The sequence below is a fragment of the Perognathus longimembris genome, chromosome 1 (assembly GCF_023159225.1).
Source record: "Perognathus longimembris pacificus isolate PPM17 chromosome 1, ASM2315922v1, whole genome shotgun sequence".
Classification (NCBI taxonomy): Eukaryota; Metazoa; Chordata; class Mammalia; order Rodentia; family Heteromyidae; genus Perognathus; species Perognathus longimembris.
The window spans coordinates 116,314,922-116,331,505 of NC_063161.1; positions in this window are offsets into that span (position 1 = coordinate 116,314,922).

The window sequence follows — 16,584 nt, forward strand, 5'->3', positions numbered from 1 at the left end:
CTTGCTACTAGGCCATATCCCCAGCCCACAATATCTGATAGGTCAAGGGTCCAGCAAAAAAGCACACTTGCCCCAGATTACTCAAACAGAGTACCGAGGAAAGGCATACTACTATAAGTGTGTGCAAGATTAATGGAATATAGTGTCACAGATTCATAGCAATAAAAAGCTATTATCATTTTCAGCATGAAAGAGCTAGGGAAGGAAATCATAATAGCAAAATCCAATGAGGGCCAAGATTGTAAAGAAAGAGCCACCTGGCTCAAGTATAGTCCAGGAAGTATGCAAGCACTCAAGGATAGAGCACATGCCAAAGACACACCAGCAGGGAAGACATGCCCAGAACTCCCTCCTCTGGCTAACTAAGCTCCTACTAGCACTCACACCAGTCAAACTCAACTGCGAGCCAGTAAGCAAGGGAGCTGAAGGGAAGAGAATACCAGAGGCAAAAAGGATGTAAGAAAACAGAATCACCCTCACAGCTCACCACTGGAAATTTCTCACCCTTTCAACTAATCAAGGGAAGTGTAGCTCTATTGAAATAAGGATACTGGATCTAAGTAACAGGCCTGGTCCTCAACCAGGTGCTTAGCAGTATGGTGTGGGCTTTTCACCCAGCTTCAAAAGCCTAGAGCAAGCCATTCTTTGAATTGCAGATGCTTAGCCCCAGGAGAGCTAGGAGAGTTCTGCTTCAGAGAATATGCAGCTGTCATACTGTTTAGCCTCAGCAAAGACTTGCTCCAGGGAATGATCAGCCCTGACTGTTCCCTACCCCCAAGTATGTGGTTTGTCTTTTTAAAAGCTTTTAGCTTGGTGCAGGCATGCTTCTGGGCTACAGGTCTTTGGGACTGGAGTCCACCTGCAGTCACAGGCTCTCCAATAAACACTCCCAATTTGATCTGTCAAGATGTGGCTTCTCTGTATCTCGCTAATTGAACTCCCATGCAACATTATCATGCTCACTCTTTCCCATCTGTTAGGTTTAGTAGGTAACCGATAAAGGCAGCATCACGCGGTAATCAGGCAGGAGAGAGAACTTTATTTCCCGAACAGCCTGCCAAGCCATTCATGGTGGTGACAACGCCAAAGGGGTGGGGCGCAGTCTGGCTCCAGTTCTAGGGCAGGGGTGGGGAGAAGGTGTGGCCAGGTCCTGGGAAGAGACTTAACCAAAAGGAGGGAGGAGTCTGCCCCAGGCCTTCCCGGGTAGTCCTTACACCATCCTCTGGGAATAGATCCTTGAAAAGGCAACAGCTGCTTTCTACCGTTGGCCACTGCTGGCTTATGCCTGTAATCCTAGCTACCCAGGAGGCTGAGATCTGCAAATCAAGGTTTAAAGCCAACATAAGCAGGAAAGTCTGACATTTAAATTTTTTAATTGTTATTAAAGAGAGATTATAGTTACAGACGGTGAGTTCATTTTGTTTTGAACAATGTCACCCCTTCCCTCTCTCTCTCCTGGTTTTTCCTTCCTGCCCCCTCCCACAAGTGTTATAGCTTATTTTCATGTATAGGGTGTTGTGGTTACCACTACTGCATTTGTTTACCCTTTGTCCCTCCATTTCTGTGCCCATAACACTTTTATCTCATTAACTACCAAAAAGCCAGTAGTGGTTCATGTGGTAGAGCCTTGAGCAAAAAAGCTTAAGGACAGGTCCCAGACCCTGAGTTCAAACCCTAGGAACAGAAAAATTCACATATATGATACAGTAAATACATTATATATTTACAGTTTAATTCTCAACATATGGTATTTCACATCTTGTTACAGATGATATTTACTCTTCTCCTGAGCCAGGCATTGTCCTAGCTTGCCTGCCTTTTAAAGCTTCACAGTAATTCATCTGGGCAGCTATTACCTTCTGTAATTAATTAGGACAATTAAAGAAAAAGAGGTAGAAAGAGATACAACCTAAAGAGGTAAGTGAGTTATTCAGGCCACAAAAACTGTCTTTCAGTATCAAATGGCCTCTAGGAACAGAAAAATACATATTTGCTGATTTATCATTTGCTTTGCCTTTCCCTCCCTGCCTCTCCCTTGTAGCTGGCATCCTTTGAGCAGGGATGCTGCAAACAACTGGGCTTGGCTCTGAAATCTGAGATTTCCTCTGGGAACTGCTTTGCGTCAAGCTGGTTGAAGAAACCAAATCCTATGTGTCCTCCTTACCACACTCTCATCCTTTTAGCCCACTGGCTGTTTTATCTGGAGCCTGTCAAGGAACAACTGCTCCTCTTGTTTTCCCCTGAGTATATGGGTTCTTTCAGGCATCAAGGCATAGCTTATAGGGCATCTCTCAAGGGTCTGAGAAGCATACAGTATTTAGTTCAGGAAATTTTTGAAATGGGAATATTCCATTCTTACCGAGAGATGTTTGATTTTCATCACAAATTGTCTTTTTTGCTTGTTAGGTCTTTAGAATATCTGAATTTGGGCCTAAGTGTTCAGCCCTTAGGGCTAGCCCAGAGCTAGCCCAGGACTGAACACAGACTGTTCCCACTTACAAGGATGCTCTCTTGGGGCTATTCCAAGTATAGAGTAAGGATGCCTAGCAACCAACCCTCTTCTGACATCTTCATTTAACCAAGATATGATATTCTTTACAAGAAAAAGGCAGTAACCTTACCTTGACTGCCAAGTGTTAATAAGTAGCACCCTCTATTGAAAATGCATAATCCATTTGGGGGGGGGGGGTGCCTGCCTCCAAGAAGCCTCCTCATTTATTTATTTTTAAACTTAATTTCATTTCTTGTTTTTATTTTTTTTCTTCTTTGTGTTATAGGAAGCAGAACTGACTCCATTTTGATTAGGGAAACATAGTAGGAAATGTTGGGGGGGGGTAGATTAGGTCAACCTGACCCCAAAATTCTGCTTCTGTAAATGGCTTGCGTAACTTGTTTGTTATTTGCTCCACCCCCCTGTGTCAACTTCCTACATCTGTGCCATGCTTGCTTTGTTGTATGCTCTACCCCCTGAGTTAACCCCCAACATCTGTGCTACGCTTTTACCTTTATAAACCCCAATTTGAGGACTGCTCGGGGGCACGATGGCAGCTCCTGAGTCTGCACTGTGTGGCCAGTCAGCCGGATTTCACTGTCGTAGTGTTGTGCCAAGTCGCAAGACCACCCCCAAGAAGACCACTGAGATTCAGACACTCTGAAATGCAAAAGCAAGGCAGGCTTTATTTAACGAGCTGCCAACTCGGGCCTCGTCCTACCCACCGACACAGCGGAGGTTAGGAGGAAGCCCCGAGCTGTGATTACACAGGGCTTATAAAGGCAAAGAACAAGGTTACAACAATCAGCTGTGCAAGCAAGATTAGAACACAGGTACAAATCTGATTGGCTCAGGGTTCGATTCTAAAATGGGGTTCACGTGGTGGGGCCTGACTTCAAAGTCTGGCATCTCAGTAGTTTCAGCTCCTGTGCTACGTCCCTGGCTGGGCAGTTTGCTTTTTGCTTCCCCAATAAACCCATCTTTTTGCTTGAGACTGTCTCTGAGTGATGGACTCTTGGGGAGACGTGGAAACCCCCCTACCGACCCTGTAACCCTTTGCAGTACTGGAAATGGAGCCTAGGACTTCATGCATGCAGATAAGTACTGTATCCTTCAACTACAATATCTTCCTGCTTCCCAGCCCAAGTAGCTGGGGAGGGGGGGTGTGGCAGGGGAGGGGGAGTGGAGGGGGAATCTAGTCTCCAGCCCAGAATCTTTTGGGGGGTTTTTTTTTGGCCAGTCTTGGGACTTGGACTCATGGCCTGAGCACTGTCCCTGGCTTCCTTTTGCTCAAGGCTAGCACTCTGCCACTTGAACCACAGTGCCACTTCTGGCCGTTTTCTGTATATGTGGTGCTGGGGAATTGAACCCAGGGCCTCGTGTATACGAGGCAAGCCATATCCCCAGCCCCAGCCCAGAATCTTAATCTGAACATGAAATTCCACTTCCCCACCTCCACCCCCAGGTGATAGGTGCCTAAATTCCTAGAAGCAAATGGGGCAGGGGACTTAAACAATAGGTTTCCTCTACCTGCCAAGCCTATACCATAAACTGGCCAAACTCTTTGAACCCTCAGCTTTCAAACCCCATTTGAACTCTTGAGCTTCCTGTGGCCTTGCCCCCTAACCATTACCCTACTTAAGCCCCTCCACCCCTGCCACCATTACACATGACTCTCCTCACCTTGGCATTCCTCCTCAACTCTCCATTAAAGTTGATCTGGTCTATTGAGATTGTTTTCTGCTCTTTCTTTACTCTAATTTCCCCAGGAGTAGGCTTTCTAACTCCCTGAAAGGAGACTTTCAGTCTTTTTCTCTCTTTGGCTTCCCAGCTAGCATGAGGTGAAAAGTGTCCTCAGCCATGTACTCTAACCATCATATACTGCTCTACCACAGGTCTCTGAACTCCTAGGGCCAAAGGATACTGGACTGAAACCATGAGTCAACAAATGTTTTCTCTTTTTAAATTAATTGTCCCAGGTGTTACAGTGACACAAAGCTAACAACACTAGTGGTATGCAGCTATCAGAACAAACATCATAATGAGGAGAAAAAAAATTTAAGTTTGAGTAACGCACCATAGACAGTCATTTGAACTGGGGTGACTAAAAGGGTTTAAAGAGATTTTCTTTTGTGAACTAAAATTGCAAAGGCAATTAGGACCTGATGCCTTAAAACAACATTAAGTAGAAATAAACCCTTAGATGGCATAGCTAAATTTACCATGGGAGGGATTAAGAAACTACAAGAAAGAAAAAGATATTTTCATGATGGATACAATATATGAAAAGCAACCTTTTTTCATTGAATGGAAATATAGCTTCATCTTGTAACCTGCCTCTAGTAAAGCAAATGTATCATTACACACATAATCTTTTCTTTTTTGTCAGTCTTGGAGCTTGAACTCAGGGCCTGGGTGCTGTCCAACCTCTTTTGTGCAAAGCTAGCATTCTACCACTTTGAGCCACAGCACCACTTCTGGTTTTCTGGTGGTTAGTTGGAGATAAGAGTCTCACAGGGGCTTTTCTGCCCTGGCTGGTTTCGAACCATGATCCTTAGATCACAGCCTCCTAAGTAGCAAGGATTACAGATGTGAGCCACCAGTGCCTAGTGTGAGTGGTATTTTTTTTTTTTTTTTTGACCAGTCCTGGGGCTTGGACTCAGGGCCTGAGCACTGTCCCTGGCTTCTTCTTGCTCAAGGCTAGCACTCTGCCACTTGAGCCACAGCGCCACTTCTGGCCATTTTCTGTATATGTGGTGCTGGGGAATCGAACCTAGGGCCTCATGTATACGAGGCAAGCACTCTTGCCACTAGGCCGTATCCCCAGCCCCGTGAGTGGAATTTTTTAAAGGTACAAACCTAGGAATAAAGTACAGGAGTCAGTTAATTTAAGAAAACCTGAAATTGGCATTATGGAAACAAAAGACAGAACTTGGATGCTGTTTGGATGCTATTGGATGCTATTTGTAACTAAATAGAAATGAAGTCCAGGCACCTAAGTTGAGAAGCAGCAGTCTGTTGAAAAAATTAAAAAGACATAGGCTAATGTAAGAGGTGGAATTGAACAGAAGATAAAAGTGAGCAGGGGTGGTTGATACCAATACAGGACATCAAAGCACTTGGAACATTTGTGCCTTAGTCCCTCTCATGTTGCTGTAAGAAAATACAGTAGACTAGGAAAGAAGGAAAGAAAATTGGCAGTCCAATATCAAGATGCCTTTGTCATCCAGTGGTAGAAGATGGAAAGACAAGAAAGCTTGAGAACAAATGAGCTGCAAAAGTCAAACTGATATTGAGATGACTGTGTAGTACAACTATTAAAGCATCTTGCTATTCTGTTTCCACACATGCATGCAATGTGCTCTGGCCATATCTCGCCCCATTACCCTCTCCTTTCACCATCCTACTGAATCACCCAGACAGTCCTTCATTTACGTGTGTGCTCTTATTTTTGTTGTTGTTTTGACTTTTATTTTAGGTCTATGTTGTTCCTATAAGAGAAAACAAAGTATTTGTCTTCCTCAGTCTGGCTTATTTTGCTTTACATGATGATCTCCAGCTCCATTCATTTTCCTATAAACAACATAATTTTGTTCTTCATTGTAACTGAATAATATTCTATAGTGTAAATATGCAACATTTTCTTTATCTATTCATCAGTTGATGGGCACCGAGGCTGCTTCTGTGGCTTGACTGTTATGAACATTGTTGTTATAAACATAGGTGTATGCCAAGTTACATTCCTGTCTTTGGATAAATGTCCAGAAGTGGTACAGCAATCACATGGTAGCTCTGTTTAATTTTTTTTCAAGAACTTCTTCACATTGGCTATACCATCAACAGTGTATACATTGCCATCAACAGTGTATAAGGGTCTTCCCACCCTCTTCCCCACATCTTTACCGTTTGTTTTCTTGGTGATAGCCATTATGACTGGAGTGAGATAGAATTTCAATGTTGTTTTGGTGTGCATTTCCTTTATGGCTAAGGATGTTGAATATTTCTTCATTTGTACTTGTTCTTTTGAAAACTACCTGTTCAATTCACTTGCCCATCTCTAGTGATTCCTCCTTCATTCTTCAATGGCAGACTTAGTTGCCTTCTAGATCCTAGAACCAGTCTTGACCTGAGGCCACACATGCTCAGATAATTTCAGCTCTGCATTTGTCACTGGGAGCATGCCCTGGAAAGATATACCTAGGCTATGACCAATTCCCTTCTCTCTTCTTTGCTACCTGACTGTCATAAAGCAAGCAACTTTGCTCTGATATGCTCTCCCACTATGGTGATATACCTCACACAGCTCAGAAACCAGCTACCTATGGCCTGAAACCTCTAAAATCATAAGCCAAAACAAACCTTTCCTCCTTCTAGTTGTTTTTCCTCAGGTCTTTGTCACAATGACACAACGCTGAATAATACATTGTCTATCCATCTGTATCAAACAGCTACAAAACTCTAAGCTCTATCCACAGTTTCTGGGGTTCCAAAACTATAGCAGACAGTATCTCTGCTTTTCAAAATCATAGATGGGTGGAAGAGACTGCCATATTGATGAATAACTCTTAGAATAAATGGCTAAGAGTTATAGTGGAAGTACCAAGATGAGGCCACAAAAACACAAGGGGGTAAACAAGTGACCATCAGAAAGGTGATCAGAAAGTCCTCAAGAGGAGTGGCTATTGTTCAAAGGGAATATTAGAGAGGAAGGCTGAGGTGACCAAAAGAAGAAAATTATCCAGGAAAGGGGAATATGGGTTTTGTTGATGTTATTGGTGGTGGTGGTGGTGATATGGGTGTTTGGTTTTGCTTTGTTGTTTTTTTTTTCTTTCTTTTGAAAGTGGTGAGGTGTAGAAAGGGGGAGGAAGGATGAACAAAATTCAGTATCCATATGGAAAGTTACCTTTGTAACTTGTGGGCAGAATGGGAGAGGGAAACTGAGGGAAAGCAAAGGAAGGGGTGACATTGTCCAAAAAGAAGAAATGTGCTCATTACCTAACTTATGAAATGGTTACCCTTAATAATAAAACACCTTAATAATAATAACATAAAATTTTTTTAAAGGGAAGTAGCAATAAAACACTGCAGGAGTGTTAACTATTAAAACTAATGAGGGGCTGGGGATATAGCCTAGTGGCAAGAGTGCCTGCCTTGGATACACGAGGCCCTAGGTTCGATTCCCCAGCACCACATATACAGAAAACGGCCAGAAGCGGCGCTGTGGCTCAAGTGGTGGAGTGCTAGCCTTGAGCGGGAAGAAGCCAGGGACAGTCTCAGGCCCTGAGTCCAAGGCCCAGAACTGGCAAAAAAAAAACAAAAAAAAAAACTAATGATCCCAGGAATGTGGCTTAGTGGTAGAGTGCTTGCCTAGAAAGCATGGAGCTCTGGGTTCAATTCCACAGCAACACATAAACAGAAAAAGCTGGAAGTGGTGCTGTGGCTCAAATGGTGAGGTGCTAGCTTTGAGCAAAAGAAGGGACAGTGCCCAGGCCCTGAGTTCAAGCCCCAGGACTGGCAAGAAATAAATTAACAAAACTTTTTTTTCAATTGACATACTGTTAAAAATAAAACTAATGATCCCATTGCTGGAATTTATGTTATCAATGCATTTGTACATATAACAAATAACTTATAAGATTATAACTTATTATAATCTTACCATTTATAAGATTAAACAATGTAGAATTTTTTGTGATAGTAAGAGACTGAAACCAACACAAAATTAAATTAACAGAACATTGGTTAAGTAAATAATAGTACATCCACTTGGTGGAAAACAATGCAGCTGTTTAAAAAATTACTTTGTTTTTAACAGTTTCATTGTTTTAAAAAGTTATGTTTTTGTACTTTGTAATTTATTTGAAGACAATGCTAAGTTTTAAAAAAAGTGAAAGAAATTACTACAAAATAGCTCTTAGTGAGAGGTGAAAGGAGTGGGAGGGAAACTTTTGTTGTCCAGATAGAGTCTCACTATGTAGGTTAGCCTAGAATTTGCAATCTCTCACCTCTACCTCCTGAGTGCTGAGATTGCAAGTATGCTCCACTAAGCTGACTATTAATAAGGATTTCCCCTCAACATTTACATTTTTTTCCCTTTTGAACAATATGAAAATATTATCTATTAAATTTTTTCGAAGTACACATTGAAATGAAACACACAAGTTAGATAGATACAAGGCTCAGAAGACAATACTTTAAGTGCTCTATGAGCCAGAAATTATCTGGCAAAAGAAAAAGGAAGAATGTTTTGCTCTACCTCCCTCTTACATAGGTAGTAATACTCTAATAGCTATCTCTTCTCAGCAATTACCTAATATGAGAAAAGAGAGTTTTAAAAACACAGACAAGAACTGTTAGGTCCTCTCCCTGAGAGCTCCAGGTAGCTGCCCCCACCTCATTAAGTCTCCACCCAGTTACCTGGGTAACCTGCAGACCTGGAGGCAGTTACCTCCCCTTTCCCTGAGGTCACATTCTAATCCACCTGGCCACACCCCTTGCCCCTGCCCTAGATATAAGGCAGGGCTGAGTGGGGGTCTCTCTCTCTTTCTCTCTCTCCCTTCTCTTCAGTCATGGATCACCTCGGCCACAGGCCAGCAGTTTGGTAATAAACTTTCTCTCCTGCCTGAATACTGCGTGGTGTTCTCCTTTACCTGCTACCTACTTTAAAAACCTAACAAGAACAAAGATCTACAGCTAGTAGGAAAGCAAAATATTGACAGGGAAATCTGCCATACATATTTAAGAAGTTTTATTTCTTCTATGTAGGTTCGTTCATTCCATTGAAACAATGTTCTTTCTTCATATTCCTGAAAATGAAGAGTTTTCATTCACTTTTTTTCACTCATTGAGAAAGAAAACAATTAGAACTATTGTCTTACTACCTGAGTTGCTATAACTAAATACCATAGACTGGGTGGCTTATGAACAGAAACTTATTTCTGAGAGTCTGGAAGATGTAAAAGAAGATATCACTCAGTGAAATCATTGTCAGTTTGATTAAAGTACCTCTGACAGTTACCACTGGTTGAGAAGGAGAAGGGAACAGTACTGGGGTTTGGACTACTTGCTGAACTGTTCAGCAAGTGCTTTACTGTTAGGCCACACCTCCAGCTCTTTTTTTCACTGCTTGTTTTGAGATAAAGCATATGTATGGACTACAATCCTCCTGTTTTATGCTTTCGGCAATAGCTTAGATGCATACCAACACATCCATCTTTTTTCTGTTTTTTTCTAGGCTTTCCTAGAGCCTTTATCACCCTGATCTCAGACTCCCATGTATCTGATATAATAGGCATACTCCATTACAACCAGATATTGGTTGAGACAGGGTCTCATGGATGTTTTGGCACTGCTGGCTTTGAAACATGATCCTCCTGATCTCAACCTCCCAAGTACATAGTACTACAGATGTGAGTCACCATATACTCAGCTCTTGATTTTATAGTTTAAAAAAAAACAAAAACTTTCTTTTCAATTCAACAAAAGATGACCAGATTTGAGGGGACTGGAGGGACTGGATTGTTTTACCAAACACATAGAAGGGTCTTTGTGTTTGTAATTGTTTCTGTTTCGAAATTGCTACCCTTCCTTTGAGAAGCTACTCATTTCCAACATTTACTTACCAAAATCTGCCAGCTGATACTCACCCTCTGCATCTGTCACATTGACCTTTACGCTTTCAGTATGAGGCATTGTCAACCACAGTATTCATCATGTGGCTTCAGATGACCTACATATAGTCAAACGCAATAGCTCATTCCCTTAGTTCCAGACATTTATTCAAAGAAATGTGTCCTGAGTTGTATTCATTATTCTCTTGGGTCATTGCTATTTGGAGATAGAATAGAATGGGCCTTACCTCTTAGATCACAAATGTTGGAAGGACATTAATATAGACAACTGGCAGCTAAATTTATGTGTATATCATAAAGTTTGGATGGCTACTAAAAATTTTCAAGAATCCATTTTAAATTATTGATATAAGTAATTTAAAAACTTAGCACTCTGATACTCTATTTTTGAAAAGAGAAACAAATATAGACCAATAAAACTTCTGAAGTGCTTAATAATACAGGAAAATTTGTAAAGTTTGGAAAAAAGACAAGATTGGAGTGGGAAAAAAAAGACCGCATAGAACGGAAGGATTCTAGTTGAATCTTGAATGATTTGGATGAAAAGATGAACATAGTGTTAAATAGCTGGAATATTATTAGCAGAGATGGGGAAAAGGAAACAGTCAAGGAAACAATCTTAACTGGAGGGCAGAGGCAGGGAGTGGGTGGGGAGAGTTGTCAGAGGCATAAGACTTCTGCCTTGGGGTCTTCAGAGTAAGGAAGAAGGTCCAGTAGGGACCTGGGAGAATCAGAAGTATAAGAGAAAGAGGAATCTTTTCTGGGTAGAGGCAGAGGAGAGAGAAGACCAAGTTTGGCAAGGAAGCCTTCTGTAGATATATGTGCATGCACTAAACACATTACATTCCTACCTGCCATCCCTCAGAGGATATTGTTTCCTGGTACAATTTTGTAAATAGAAATTTCCTTTTACAAAAGAGAAATTTACAAGTTACTTTTAAGCAGTAAGGAGGAGGTAGAAAGGATTTCTTACTCTATTTGCTGTTTCTTATTGTTCTGCTAAAGTGACATATGTTTGGGTAGCAGATGCAAATACATTAGCGGCCAATCATGGAACAATTTTGTCACTGAACCAAGCCTACTAAAAGTGAGAAGATAGAAGATCCATGTCTCAGATCTACAGCCTTGAGAATAAAGTTTAGGAATATTTATCAGCCAAAGAGACAGGGAGGTCTGAAACCTGGGGCATGGTGATGGGAGGCAAGGAAAAGAGAATCTACCATTGGTCTGTGCATCTGTAATCCAACTTCATGGCTATTCATAAGACAGCCATGTAGAAAATGTGGAAAATGGTGGCATTGGGGCTGGAAGTATAACTCAGTGATAGAGCTCTTGCCTAGCATTCAGGAAAAGAAAGCAGGAAATAAAGAAGAAAAAGGAAATGGAGGCATTTGAAGGTTCTGAGGGTGGAGTTTTGGCTCCCTGACACAAGCTTGATTGAATGGTAGATAGTTTCAACCACTTTGAGGTACCTCCAGGCTCATGAAAAACAATTTAGTTAACTACTACCATTATGGCCTATAGGTCAGAAGTGTTATCTATGGCAAAGCTGATGAGAGTTTATTATTTTATTATGCAGCTGCTAGAAATTGGTGATAAAAGCAAAAACTATAAAGCAAGCGAAGCTAGAGGGTTTATTCAATTTTTCCTCAATTTTGCCTTGAACAACAAAATAAATAGCTATTTTTATTTTTTATTGGCATACATTAAATTGAACATAGATAAGTATTTCATAATGAGATTTCCATATCATGCATACAATGGGATTTGGTCATATTTACTCTATAACTTTTTCTTAGCTCTGTCTTCCTTTCCCCTTCCATCTTCCTAGTAGGTTCCCTTTATACTTCCATGATCTTAGTTTTTCTAATTTATTTTATTTGGATTTCCCCTAGCTTCCACAAATGAAAAAAAATACTTGTCTTTGTGGGAATGCATTTATTTCACTTAGCATGATGATCTCTAGTATGTGACAGAATATCATTTTTTTTCTTTTTAGTGAAAGTGATAGGTAATTTCATTAGTAAAGAAATGGAGCAGGGGGGCTGGGAATATGGCCTAGTGGCAAGAGTGCTTGCCTCCAACACATGAAGCTCTCGGTTTGATTCCCCAGCACCACATATATGGAAAATGGCCAGAAGGAGCACTGTGGCTCAGGTGGCAGAGTGCTAGCCTTGAGCGGGAAGAAGCCAGGGACGGCGCTCAGGCCCTGAGTCCAAGGCCCAGGACTGGCCAAAAAAAAAAAAAAAATGAAATGGAGCAGAGAAAGGAAATTATTATGTAGAATGATGTCATAGGGAGATGACACTTTAGTTTACCTTCAGAATATCATTCTTCTTGATAGATGAGTAAAACTTAGTAAAGCTCAAATTCATCCATTGATGGACACTTTGCTAATTCTGTAAGTGGCTATTTGAACAGTATGCATATATAAGAATTTTTGTAGTAAGCTGACCTTGATTTTTTTGAGTATACACCCAGAATTGGTATGGCTGGATCATATAAGAGTTCTGTTTTTAAGATTTATGAGGAATCTCCACAGTAATTTTCATAGTGGCTGGACTAATTTGCATTCCCACCAGCAATGCATAAGAGTTCCTTCCAATCCATTGCCCACAAAACCGCACCAGAATTGTGGTTATTTACTCTCCTCATGAGAGCCTTCTAAATGGAGTGAGGTAGAATCTCAATAAAGCTTTGGTTTCCATTTCCTTTGTGGCTAAGGATATTGCACATTTTCTCCTTTATTTATTTGCCATTTTTACTTCATTTGAAAAGTGTTAGTTCAGGGCTGGGAATATGGCCCAGTGGTAGAGTGCTTGCCTAGCATGCATGAAGCTCTGGGTTTGATTCCTCAGTACCACCTAAACAGAAAAGCCAGAAGTGGCACTATGGCTCAAGTGGTAGAGTGTTAGCCTTGAACAAAAGGAAGCCAGAGACAATGCTCAGGCCCTGAGTTCAAGCCCCAGCACTGGCAAAAAAGTATCAGTTCACTTGTCCATCTATTGATTATATTATTTGTTATTTTGGTGTGTAATTTTCTGAGTTATTTATATATTCTGAATATTGATTCCTTATGAGATGAATGTCTGGCAAAGATTTTGAGTATGTTGAAAGCCAACACATCAAGGAGATAGCTTTTATAACAGATAGCTTGAGCCAGGCTCCATTGGCTCATGTCTACAATCCTTGCTACTCAAGAGGCTGAGACCTGAGTATGTTTGTGGGAAGCCAGCTCAGTGGAAGCCAGCCAGGTTAGGAAAGTCCATGAGACTCTTATCTCCAATTAGCTATCAAAAAAGCCAGAAGTGTAGCTGTAGCTCAAGTGATAGAGTGCTAGTCTTGAAGAAATAAAGCTCAGAGACAATACTCATGCCCTGAGTCCAAGCCCCAGGGCTGGCAAAAAACAAAAACAAAAACAAAAACAAAAACCTTATGTGGTATGCCCTGACATACCACACAGGAGCCACACAGGGAAGTATCACTTTAGTCAGGAAGGAAGCAAAACCCTTTTGATTTCTTTAAGAGAAAGTAGATGAGACAAGGGTAATAATAATAATAATAGTAATAATAATAATAAAGATTTGACTAGTTTGAGTGGTTGTATGGAGCACCAGAGTTGTCCCTAGTAGTTAACTGGCTCTGGAGTGAATAGGGCAAGCAAGAAGCAGCTGGAGAGACTGAGCTGGAGAGTTTCCTGAGGTAATAGGGAAGTGGGCTCTGGGTTGGTTGCTTTGCAACTAATGATGCCTTCACAGAGGAATCCCCAACTGCTTCTAGGAATTGGCCATCCCTTCCCATGGCCAACAGGCCATAGTGAAGCTGAGGGAAAACCTGAATAAAACCCTAGCTACACTTGCTTTTAGCTACTTGCTTTTACCACCAATTTTCAGAGGAGTTATGAAGAGCCAGACTAAAGCCATTTTGAAGTCAGGCCCCACTTTACCATGCAAACCTGAGATAAGCAGGCCCTGTGAGCAAACCCAGGACAAGCTTATTAGGGCCCAGCAGGTCAAGAACTCTAACTGCCTGGGAATGCTTAACTCTAACCACCCCGGAATGCCTCGAGCCCTGAGCTAATCAGATTTGCACCCGTGTCCTAATCTTGCTTTCTTGAGCACCTGATTGCTGTAACTTTGTTTTTTGTCTTTATAAGCCCTGTGCAATCGTACCTCGGGGCTTCCTCCCAACCTCTGCTGTGTCCGTGGGTAGGACGAGGCCCAAGTTGCAGCTCACCTAAATAAAGCCTTGCTTTTGCATTTCGGACCGTCTGAGTCTCGGTGGCCTTCTTGGTGGTCTTCTCGCGACTTGGCCTAACAGTTATAGCTAACTAATACACTCTTATCAGCTTTGTTGTAGATAACACTTCTGACCTAAGGATCATGATGGTAATGGCTGCCTAAGTTGTTTTCCAGGACCCAGGGAGTTCAAAGCCATTGAAACTGGCAACCTTTCACTGGTGCATGTATATGTGAGTATACCTGGGTGACCTTTTGACTTGAGTGAGTTCATATTCCACCTTCACAACTAACTCATGTTACCATTCTCTGATCATGCATCCTGTGACCAGATATGAAGATGAATTCTATATGCAAAGATCAGTGACGCTTCATTTTTCCTTACCTTCAATCACCCTCCCTGTGCTTTAGACCACTGTCTCTTTTTCTTTTCTTGTGTTGGGGAGGGGCATCCTGGGGATTATAAACTTGGGGCCTGGGCACTGACCCTGAGCTTTTTTTTTTTTTTGCCAGTCCTGGGCCTTGGACTCAGGGCCTGAACACTGTCCCTGGCTTCTTTTTGCTCAAGGCTAGCACTCTACCACTTGAGACACAGCACCACTTCTGGCTGTTTTCTATATATGTGATGCTGGGGAATTGAACCCAGGGCTTCCTGTATACGAGGCAAGCACTCTTGCCACTAGACCATATTCCCAGCCCCCGCTGAGCATTTTTGTTCAAGGTTAGCACTCTACCATTTGTGCCACAGCTCCACTTACAGTTTTCTAGTGGTTAACTGGATATAGGAGTCTCATGGACTTTTCTGCCCATGCTGGCTTAGAACCCAGGCTGGCTTCAAATCGTTATCCTCAGATCTCAGCCCTCTGAGTAGCTATGATTACAGGCATGAGCCACTAACAGCTGACTTAGACTGTTTCTTTATCCAATAAATGTACCAAAATTCTGTTCATAAGGAGGCAGATTTGAGGCTTCTTTTCTGGTTTTGATACAATTGGGGTCTTGAATAAACTGTTTTGTAAATACTATGAGATTATAAAATGAGTTTTGGGTTCTGAGAAAAAATTTGGGGCAGTCAGGGAAAGGTATGCACAGTTATCAAAACAATTCTGGTCAAAGTATGGCCAGGTGATCATTATGGATTCCAGAGAAGTTGTTACTGTTATCATCAGAAACAGAAAAATCAAGTCATTATTGCCTGGAAAATCCATCCTGCAGCTCTTCCTTTCCTTTTCCTTTCCCCTTTCCATTTCCCTTCCCCTTTCCTTTCCAGCAGTTTCTTCCAGTCCTCCGGGTAAAGATGTAATCCAAGAGTCCGATCCTTCCTGGATTCCAAGGTGACTTCCAAAGTTCAGTAACTCAAAGCGAACACTTACAAAAATGAAGACAACAATGGAAAACTTTCCCCTGTCTTGTAGTTAATTTATGGGCCCAAATAAAAGTCAGTACTTTTAGGAAAAGCAGTTTCCAAGTACCTGTTCTAGAAAGATGCTTTTCTTCTAAAATAGGGACAGACTTTTACAGTAGAGCACAAGGTTATCTGCTTATGTCATTTTTAGATTCTAGTCATTTTCTGTGATTTCCAGAAACCATTGCTTTTACTTTAGCCAAGGGGAAATAAAACAAATAAAAGCAATGTTTGATTCTTTTGCTCTTGTTGCCTACTCATTTATAAATACCAAAGAGTGTTAGCTGTAGCAAAAGCTGCCTCAGAGTCAGCGTTTCAGGGCCTTTCTTTGAATGTGGTGGGAACATCTGATCACAGTCAGAAAAAAAAATCAAACACATTTGCCACTGAAATTTTAGAACTAAAGCCAGATGTGGTGGTATATGCCTGTAATAGCAGCACTTAAGAGACTGAAACAAGCCAGCATACATACACTGTGAGACTCTAGCTCCTGTTAAATATGCTGTAGCAAAATACCATAGGACTGGGATTCTCATTTAATGAAAAAGCACTTACTACTTGCCAGAGCTCTCAGTTCAATTCACTTTAACAAGTCTCCTGTGAAATTATGGTTTTTTATATTGTCATTTTCAGTCCAGTTCCTCTACAGGAAATACACTGAGAATGGAGACAGACTTCCCCATGACCCCAGAAACCCTAGACTCTGACATCAGAAGAGCAAAAAATAAACGAACAAGCTGGAAAAGCCAGAATTGTGATTTTTAAATTTATTTCTCAGAACTCAACTGGGACTCACAGGTCAATATCTCTATGTATATT